Genomic DNA, 10,546 nt, shown 5'->3' on the forward strand with positions numbered 1-10,546 from the left:
AATCACAGCTCATACAGTTCTTCAACTCCTGTGATATCTGTCTTCTTTATATGCCTCTCCCCTACCACCCTCTACTATGCTTAGAGAATAAGACTGCCATGTCCAAACGAGGAAATAATACATTTGCTCTTCACATACCATACTCCCCTATTTCTTCTCCATCAGCTGTAGACCTCACTGAAACAAAGTGGAAGCAAGAGAATTACTAACTAGTTAAGGAGACTAGACTGAAACTACCCATCATTCTTCCTAGAGGAGTTCACTGACATTCTAAAATCCACGTGATGTATTATAACATATTCTGCTTTCTGGCATGCTTTTCAGCGATAACTGATAGAATACCTCTGGCTGTGATAAGCAACTCTGGTCCCCACCTGCTGGTCTATGGTGGTAAATGAATGCTAAGAAGTAGACAGAATCTCAAAGGTCAGGGTCAAAATTAGCTTGGAAACTACGTTTTCATCTGGCTCACACTATTGTGGCTTTTTGTTTTAATTGTGCTAAATACATATAACATAAAAATAGCCATTTTATTCACTTTTAAGTACACAGTTCAGTAGCATTAGGTACATATTATTTGCACTGCATTACAGAAAAGAACATGGTTTCACCATGAGAGACTCTTGAAAGCTGAGAACAAACTGAGAACTCATGGGCATGGGGGAGGAGGAAGGAGATGGGCATGGAGGAGGGCACTTGTGGGGATGAGCACTGGGTGTTATATGGAAACCAACTTGACAATAAACTATTTGTAAAAAAAAAAAAAAAAGAAGAAAGAAAAAAAAAAGAACATGGTTTCAGACACAAAGACCACGGTAAGAGACTACATTCTGTGACTATTTACTAAACATGCATTTATTGTACAAGTCACTTATTACTAATAAGTACAGTTTAGGGGCGCCTGGGTGGCTCAGTCAGGTAAGTGTCCGACTTCAGCTCAGGTCATGATCTCACAGTTTGTGGGTTCAAGCTGCACATCGGGCTCTGTGCTGACAGCTTGGGGCCTGGAGCCTACTTTGGATTCCGTGTCTCCCTCTTTCTCTGCCCCTTTTAACTTGCACACTCTCGTGTGCTTTCTCTCTTCAAAAATAAACATTAAAAAATTTTTAAAAAGAAGTATAGATTATGAAGAATAGTAAAATGTTAATATCTGACACTAATGACCACTGAAAATAGTGAGCGACATGTATATTTCCAGTATGCTTTTCACATGCTGAATATAGTTTCTTACATGCACATCTCAGTTCCCAAACAAGTCTAAAGCATATAGAAGTCTACATCTCTTTTGTCAGCACTGAATTCCAAGGGACCCATAAGAGCAGACTAATATGAGAAGCAATAGACAGAGTTCTAGAAACTCCTGTTTTCTAGAGAAAACATTTCCTGTTACACTGTTTCAAACTTCCCATTAAATAAGGCACTATTAAGAGAATTGAGGTTGTTAAGAAGACAACCCAGAAAAGAGGTAAAATGTAACTAGTAGTGGGATTCATAATATCAAAGCCTAAAAAAAGTCACTGCAAAAAAAAAAAAACAAAGAAAATCATTACTAGCCCTCTCTCTATATCAGTTTCCTTTACACCTTCATAACAGAAAACTCATTTTGTTCCCTTTTCTTTTTTTTTTTTTTTAATGTTTTATTTATTTCTAGGAGAGAGAGAGAGACAGCGTGAGCAGGGGAGGGTCAGAGAGAGAGGGAGATACAGACTCTGAAATAGGCTCCAGGTTCCGAGCTGGCAGTCAGCACAGAGCCCGACGCGGGGCACGAACCCACGAACCGCGAGATCATGACCTAAGTGAAAGTCGGACGCTTAACCGACTAAGCCACCCAGGCGCCCCATTTTGTTCCCTTTTCTTAAAAAAATCTCGGGCCAGTAGGAATAGAAAAATAGCATATTTACTAATCTCAGAAGCACAAGAAGTTGCATGAATAGGCTATTTTCTCAGTGATGCTGTCTCCCAATGTGAAAGCCCTGGGCTCTGGTCAGAGGAGGCCATTTTCCTCAAGTACCAACAACAGCTACAACACTTATCATTTATTGTGCATCTATTGTGTTCCATACATCATACTCAGGAATTTATCTAAGTTCTATCACACTTATCTTCACTTTAACACATTTTGAAAATTTACTTTTAGATACTAACAGTAAGGATATTAACATTTGTTAAATTTTTTTTAATGTTTATTTTTTAGAGAGAGACAGAGTATGAACGGGGGAGGGGCAGAGAGAAGAGAGAGAATCTGAAGGATTCAGGCTCCAAGCTCTAGGCTCTGGGCTGTCAGCACAGAGCCCGACATGGGGCTCGAACTGACAAACCACAAGATCATGACCTGAGGCGAAGTCAGACACTTAACTGACTGGGCCACTCAGGCACCCCAGGATTTAAAATTTTTTCATCTTTGTTTTAAGATCAGAAAAGTATTACAGCCTTCTTTATATTTACAGAAAACACACACAAAAAGAAAAGAAAAATCAACCATAATTTATAAGAGATAACTGCTATTAATAATAGCATTTTCAGATATATTTTTCTAAATTGCTTCCATATCTGTATAGAATTTATAACCACATCGCATATATTTCCATATCTAATCTATACATAGATCTTTTTTTTTTTATTAGAGAGAGAGAGAGTGAGCATGCAGATGAGTAGGGGAGAGGGACAGAGGGAGAGAGAGAGAATCGTAAGTAGGCTCCACACTCAGCATGGAGCCCGACATGGGACTTGATCCCATGACCCTGGGATCATGACCCAAGCCAAAATCAAGAGTCAGATGCTCAACCAACTGAGCCACCCAAGTGCCCCCATATCTAATAATTTTTATAGTTTACATTACATAGAATATCTTTATACCATGAATTTTTCTACTATTAAAACTGTGACAAAAATAAAACTGTGACCATTTTCTCCATTATCACTTTTAACAGTCATTTTTTAAGTTTTAAAGACAGAAAGAAAGTGCTAATGGAGGAGGGGCAGAGACAGAGGGAGAGAGAGAATCCCAAGCAGGCTCCATACTGAGCACGACCCTGGGATCATGACCTGAGCAGAAATTAAGAGCTGGTCGCTCAACTAACTGAGCCACCCAGTTGCCCCTAAGATTTTATTTTTAAGTAATTTCTATGCCCAATATGGGGGCTCAAACTCACAATCCTGAGATCATGAATGGCACACTTTACCGACTGAGCCAGCCAGGAACCCCACATGTACCACAATTTTTAACTATTTTCGTATTTTTGGATATTTAGGAAAGCTGCTAATCTTTATTCACATTTCTCATCAACTCCCTAGAATAAATACATTCAAGAGTTTTAGAGGTAAAAAATGTCCCCCTTAGTTCACTCCAGTTAATAGAAGCAAGGATATCTAATTATAGTGTTTTTCAACAGTTCCCCCAGGAACATAATAATATCCACTTCACACTTCCCATGATAGTGCCTGGACTTTAAGGACATTCACCCAGGTAGCGCTTCTCACTTTTTACTTTTTGTCAACTCATGCCCATTTTAGTAACATTAATTCTCCTTTCCTATATATTCCATTAGAAAAAATATATACCCTGTACTCCTTTAGACTCACTGGCCTAAGAAAATTAATAAGGAGGAAAGGATAAAAAGTTATACAGGGAAATACCTCTTTTACATTAATGATACATACCGTCCAGCAGCTCTAGTCAGTATATCTTGATATTAGAGAGCATCCAAAAGATGAAGCCTCAAAAACCACAAAAGAGCAACACTCTAAGTCCTTACTATGAAACTATAAGAAGATAAAAGGGCATGGAGATATTGAATATTTCAGTATTTGTTTGTGATCTGACATATGGTCAATCATTTGAGAGCCTAGATTTTTCTTTTTAATAAAGTAAGCTCTATATCCAATGTGAGCTTGAACTCATGACCCTGAGATCAAGAGCACATACTCTACAGACTGAGCCAGCCACAGCTGCCCCAGGTCTTAGATTTTTTTAAGCTTGTGAATTTAAGAGTCTTTCTACATACTACTTTATATAAATCTTACACTCACAAATGTATGGGAAAAGACTATCACCTTATCAGCTCACAGAGAGAAAAGCAGAGGATAGAAAGTTTCACAGGTAGACAACAAAGGCAAGTGTCCTAAGATTTTTAAAGTACATCAGAACAAATGGTACAAAGGAAAACACAAAACACAAAACAAAAAACCAACCAATCATCATCTACAGAAGTAAAAAGATGAATGATGGCCAAGGAACGAAAAAGAAGCAATTAATCCGAGAAATCAAGTTCCCAATTTGGCCTCAAATAATAAGCATCAAATTAGAAAAGATACTTCCTAAAAGGATCAACTGTGTCAATTTTAATGTTAAATATTTAGATTATAATTATATTCATTTAAAAAAACTCTATCTTACATGGCTTTAAAATCACTTCTGGCTTCCTCAAAAATTACTGGTCATCTGAAGATATAAATGGTACATCCTTGCTTAATTCCTAAACATTAATAATAATAGCTAATGCTAACCAGGAGCTATCTTTAAGACTTTATATGCTCTAACTCTTTTAATCCTCAAAACAACCCTAGGAGGTGGGTACTATTATTATCTTCATTTCATATACTTTACATATGAAGAAATGGAGAGATCAAGTCATTTCTCCAAGGTCAGAGAAACAGCAATTGGCATAGCTGGAATTTGAGCTCAGGCAGCGTAAATCCAGAGTACAAGCATTTAGCCACTATACTTTTCCAAAAAATAAAAACAAACAAAAAAAAACACAACAAAACACACAAACAAACAAAACCACCTCCCAACAGACTATTTAACAGTGGCAGTAGGTAGGCTAGGAGCTAAGAGTTCTCAAGAGAACATCAGAGAGAAGTATGTATAAAGTTTTAGGCACAGAAATAGTCTCTATCAATTTTGCCAGGAAGTTCCTTTGACACATACCACATTTTAAATTATTCCAAATAGGGTGATGGTAAGCACCTTTTGCAAAAGCAGTTCTTGATCTTTTCTTCCCCCTTTAAAAAAAAAAAAAGCAGAAAAAAAAGAAGGATAAAAAGGAACTAAAATCTTACTTCTCCAACACCTTTCAACAGCTTTTCTTGCCTTGACCTTTTCCAAAACCTTGATGGTTAGAAAACAAAGATAAAAAAAGAAGGCACTTTCAGTTGAAATAAAAAGACCTCTTAGTAATTTTTCCACTGCTAATGACTGAAACATTTAAGACTTTAGGTTGATCCCACCCACTCCCAAATGGAAGGAAAACCAAGTTAACAAAACCATCATCTTTTAATTTCACAGCAGTTTTCTTCCCCCTCTAAGGCTATTCCTGTCCTCGCTGCAGACCGGGAACTGCTCCCAGTGACGTCAGAGCAGTCTCCCAGCAACGATTAATAGGGCTGTCCACCACAGGGGTTTCCTGAAAAGCTAGCAAGAAATTATCCACATATTTGCTGCAATACTGAGATAGAAGGATGTGGTGGAATTTCTCTTAACCCTTAGAGCTCCAGTCTCTGGCAAGGTTATTCTGGAATGCTCTCAGTTTACCCTAGGATTATCTTCCTTTTTCTTCCACCACTTCTCTCCAAATAAAATTACAACTTTGTTAGTTTGAAATATTTACATCTGTAATAAATATGGATATATCTGAACTATCATAAAAATAGGACTGAATAAAAGTCCAGCAAACATTACTCTTTTCATTTCATACACAGAATAAATGAAAGCACAGAACAGAAAAGCATGTCAGGACAGAAAATAAGCCAGCCAAGTTCTTAAAGGTACTTTTCCATACATGCCACCCATACACATCCATAGACAGGAAAATCTTAAATTTTCCTAAGCTCTAGTCTACTGAATTTTTCACACTGACCTCTGCAGGCAGCCCTCCAGAGAGAGATCAATGGCATTAAAATGGAGTTGCATAAAAAGGAATTGGAAGCCCAAACACTTACTTATTCCAAAAAAAAAAAAAAAAAAAAGGTAAGTTAGGTTCACACCCAAGAGGATATCTAACAATTTCTTCCTAAAGCTTTGCTTTAGCTCCATACATTCAAAAATGAGAGTTTTAGTTTAACTATAATAGCAAGGCATTTCACCCATGTACTTATTTTTTGAGGTCTAAGAAACAGCATACAAACTGCCTGCTCAGGACCAAAGCAAACGAGGTAGAAAAATTCCAAATTCTAAAGCTCAACCTAGAATTACTCATGGATGCGAGGTTCCAGAAACCTGCTTATGAGCCCTTTTTCATTCCATATTTAGAAAAAGCAATTAGGTAAAATTCACTAGCAGCAGGAGATATAGGGTTAATTTGGGCACTATGCTTCAGCAATCCCGACTTTGGCACCAACCTACTCTAAAAGGCAACCAACAAAATAGCATCGCTATCATTATTAACAGCATCCCACTTTGGCTTCAGCTCTGCTCAGGGGAACCCAGTTATCATCAAGGCATAGATGGAAGAACGCACCGCTTCAGATGGATTTTCTTCTTCCTTCTCTCTGTCCCCTCCCTCTCAGAAGAAAAAGACTGCAAACAAAATCACTACGTCACTGGAGGCAGAGGGAATCCCATCTCTGCACTCTTTAGAAACCAAGCCCAGCAAATAAAAACAAGTCAATTACAAGAAACAAACAAATAATCTGAAATAAGAAGCAGTAAACCCACAGGAAATTCTTGTAAGCTCAATATGTCAAAATTCATGTTTCAGTAAAAAGGCCGAACAAATTCCTCCTAAGATGTTCAAAATCAAAAAAAGCTTCCTAGGCACAGCAAAGGCGACATATTTCTTATCATCACAGTTAAAGACTAGGGGGCAGTTACATAAAGACATAGGACACAGAGACATATTCACCAGCCGGGTGTGGACTGCTGTGGAATGACACAGTGAAGGATATTTATAGGGGATTCCCTGCTTCCTGCAATGTGCGTCAACAGCATCACCAAAGAGAACAGAAATCACCACTATTCTCATAAGCTAAATCTGAATGAAGCATCGCTTGAAATAGCCATTGAAGAGGTAGAATCTGAATACAATAAAAGTTCTAGCAAACCTAATTTTTAAGGTATTTTAAAAATAAAAACCAGCAAATGAAAATGTCCACAAAACTTAACAAATGAAAATTCTCTAATGTCCCTAGTTTGTATAATACAGTTAAATTGGCTAAGATAAAAAAGATCTTTCTAGCTTCTTCCCTACCCCAGTCTATGGAGTTCAAGGACTTTTATGTAAAGAAAGAAAATTATCCAAAACTCACCCCAGATGGATCTGGACTTAAACCAACAGCGAGCTCACATTATTAATGGAGACCTCATTGTAAGAATCTGTTCTGCTGGAATTTTGCAGGAAGAAATTCCTTCTGGGAAACCTGTGCCTCTTCTCCCGCCCACGGTCCCCTCCCACCCCCCTTCACCCTTGAATGAAATGCTACTGATCCTTGGGGCTGCGTCTCCAGCAGGCTAATTGCTCTGACAAGCAGCTCTGAAGCAGACCACGGCCCAGCTGTTCAGAGAGATGTCACCTAGAGCTCTGCCAACAGTCACACACACACACACACACACACACACACACACACACACACACAGGCCGCAAGAGCACCCCTCCCAAGTCGTCTTCTCGCTCTCATTCAAGCACTTCAGTGATATGCCTGCCTCCATACTGCTCTGAGGATAGCTTTTAAAGACACAGCAGCAGTTCTTTCCTGCTGCATATGTTGAGATGCCAAAATAAAATCTTATTAGGGTAGGATAACGAGTTGCAGATATGTATGGAGTTAAAAGTTCACTTTTATATTTACTTTGCCTTTTTTTCTCACCTGTAAAATAACTGAGAACATAGAAATGGTCTTTGTTTAAAAGCTCCTAGGCTGGATTTCAGAAATTAAGAACAAAACTAGACACAGACTTCCTTTTCCAGTGAACTATATAGGTAGGCAACATAGAATACTAGTAGCTATCTGTTCCTCCCTTCATGTGTCTCCAAAAGGATGGGGGGAAAGACTCTGGCTATAAAATGGGGAGAAGAGGAAACTGTGAAGGCATCTTACTTATAAAACTAATGAAAAAGAACGAGAATAGAGTATAAGGATGTGGATGACGATAAATAGAATTTTTTTAAAAGGAAGTGATACAAAAGACACCAGGAAAGAATAGTAGTTCTTTTAATTATTATTTTTTAAAATTAATTTTTAAAAATTTTATCTATTTTTCAGAGAAAGAGAGAGAGTGTGTGAATGGGGAGGGGCAGAGAGAGAGAGAGAGGGAGACACAGAACCTGAAGCAGGCTCCAGGCTCTGAGCTGTCAGCACAGAGCCCCATTCAAGGCTCAAACTCGTGAGCTGCAAGATCATGACCCGAGCAACCGACAAAGGCACCCGGGAGCCCCAGAAGAGTAACAGTTCTTAAAAGTATGTGTGGCTATGGGACAGAAGACATGTAATTGATCCCAGGTCCTGATTTTTAAGAGTCCAAGGAAAGGTAGTAATAATCTCTATCGCTACAAGAAGTAATGGACATTACAAGTGATGCAAGATCATCAGTAGCACAAACTAATACGTGGTAGAATCCAGGCATCCTGAGGAAAACAATAAAACCTGTCACAAAGACAACTAGTTGTTCATTCAAAATATATTGGTTGCGTGCTTGTGTTCTTACTATGGGCTAGACACTATGATAAACTCTAGGAATATGAGATAGATTCATTAAGGGTCATACAGAAGGAATTAAAAAAGGATCTGGCTTTTACTCTGAATGAGATGAAGTGATTAGGGGTTAGAAAGCTGATCTTGAAGGGACAAACCAGTGATAGAAATCCGGTTTTTACATTTAGAGGAGAGGCCAGCTCACTTGAGATGAGAGGTGACTGCGAGTTCTTAAGCAGAAAATGGCATGCTTTTGACCGATGTTTCTTTCTTGCTTCCAAATTTTTGAGAAATTTCTAACATTCAGAGAATTTACAAAAACAGTCCAACAGTCATCTAGATTCATAGACAGGTTAGTACATATGTGTGCATGCATCCATGTGTGTAAATTTTTTAGAACTATTTGAGATGTTCTCATAATGACCCTTCACACATAAAATAATTCAGCATGTATCTCCTAATAAAGTCACTCTGAACTATGAGAATAACCACTAGTCAAGACCCAGATGGGTTAATGGGTAGTATACCTGCAAAATAACCTAGATAACACTGCAAATGCTTAGAAAATTCAAATAACTATAGAATCAACATCTACTTAAAGCTGGAATAGAATTTGCAAGGTGAACCTAACCTTGCTAAAAGAAAAGTCAACATTCACCCTAGCATTTAAACCAGACCCAGGCCCTTGTAATATAATATTCATATTTTTCCAGAACACAACCCAAAAATCACTTAGCATATGAAAAAAACAAGATACCAGATAATTTCAATTTGCATAGGAAAAGAGATGACCAGATACAAAATCAAGATGACACAGATATAGGCAATCTGACAGCTGTTAAAACAGCTATTACAAAAATGCTCCAAAAGCAGTATAACATACAGATTTGTCGAATCTCTATATTGTACACCTGAAACTAATGTTAACACTGTGTATCAACTATACTTTAAATTTTTAAAAAGTATTTAAAAAGACTTTGTGGAGATAGATAACTGGTCACTTGAAAATTATGTTTAAGCTTGATAAGTACCCCCTATATTAACCTAATATCCCTAACTATGATTAAAATAATAACTTTCTTTTATTAAAAAAATCTTTTCCTAAAAAATTAGGGAAACATTCCTGAAACTAATGGTAAGACAGAATGTCTCAAAAAACAAAACAAAACAAAACAAAACAAAAAAAAACCCAGAGGATATAAAAAAGAACCAAATGGAAATTTGAGAACTGAAAAATATAACAACCAAAATATAAATATTCACTTGATAGGTTCAATAGCAGAACAGAAATGAAATAAGAATCCAGCGAATTTTCAGACAGATCAAATTCAAACTGAAGACAGATAGATCTGAAGACAGATCAAATTTCAACAGCAATTAGAGGTGACTGGGTGGCTCAGTAGGCTAATTAAGCTTCTGACTTCGGCTCAAGTCATGATCTCAAGAACGGTGAGTTCAAGCCCCGAAGCTGGCTTTCTGTTGTCTGCATAGAGCCTGCTTCTGATCCTCTGTCCCTCTCTCTCTCTGCCCCTTCCCTGCTCTCTCTCTCTCAAAAATAAACACAAACATTTCAATAGCAATTCAAATAGGAATCAATATCAAATCTGAATAAAGAGAAAAAAAAAAAAAGACTGGAGGAAAAATAAATTATCAAGGACCTGTAAGACAATATCAAAATGTCTAATATTTGGGGGGCACCTGGGTGGCTTAGTCAGTTAAGTGTCCGACTTTCACTTAGGTCATGATCTCGCGGTTCGTGGGTTGGAGCCCCGTGTCGGGCCCTGTGCTGACTGCCAGCTCAGAGCCTGGAGCCTATTTCAGAGTCTGTGACTCCCTCTCTCTCTGACCCTCCCCTGCTCACGCTGTCTCTCTCTCTCTCCTAGAAATAAAAATATTTTTTAAAAAATACTATAAAAAA

The 10,546-nt window shown here is 37.8% G+C and overlaps 1 protein-coding gene across 4 annotated transcripts in view; it reads right to left on the bottom strand.

The window, feature by feature from the left end:
- R3HDM2 (R3H domain containing 2) overlaps positions 1 to 10,546 on the bottom strand; it is a 119,016-nt gene that overhangs the window by 58,719 nt on the left and 49,751 nt on the right. The window contains exon 1 of one of the 4 annotated variants that reach the window (XM_077757549.1): positions 4,931 to 4,947. The exons of the other annotated variants lie outside the window; for them this stretch is intronic. The gene's annotated coding sequence lies outside the window, so the exon portion shown is untranslated. Of the gene's footprint in view, positions 1 to 4,930; positions 4,948 to 10,546 lie in introns of those variants that run through there. 4 annotated transcript variants of the gene reach the window in all.

The sequence above is a fragment of the Crocuta crocuta genome, unplaced genomic scaffold (genome assembly GCF_008692635.1).
Source record: "Crocuta crocuta isolate KB4526 unplaced genomic scaffold, BGI_CrCroc_1.0 scaffold549, whole genome shotgun sequence".
In the NCBI taxonomy this organism is placed as follows: Eukaryota; Metazoa; Chordata; class Mammalia; order Carnivora; family Hyaenidae; genus Crocuta; species Crocuta crocuta.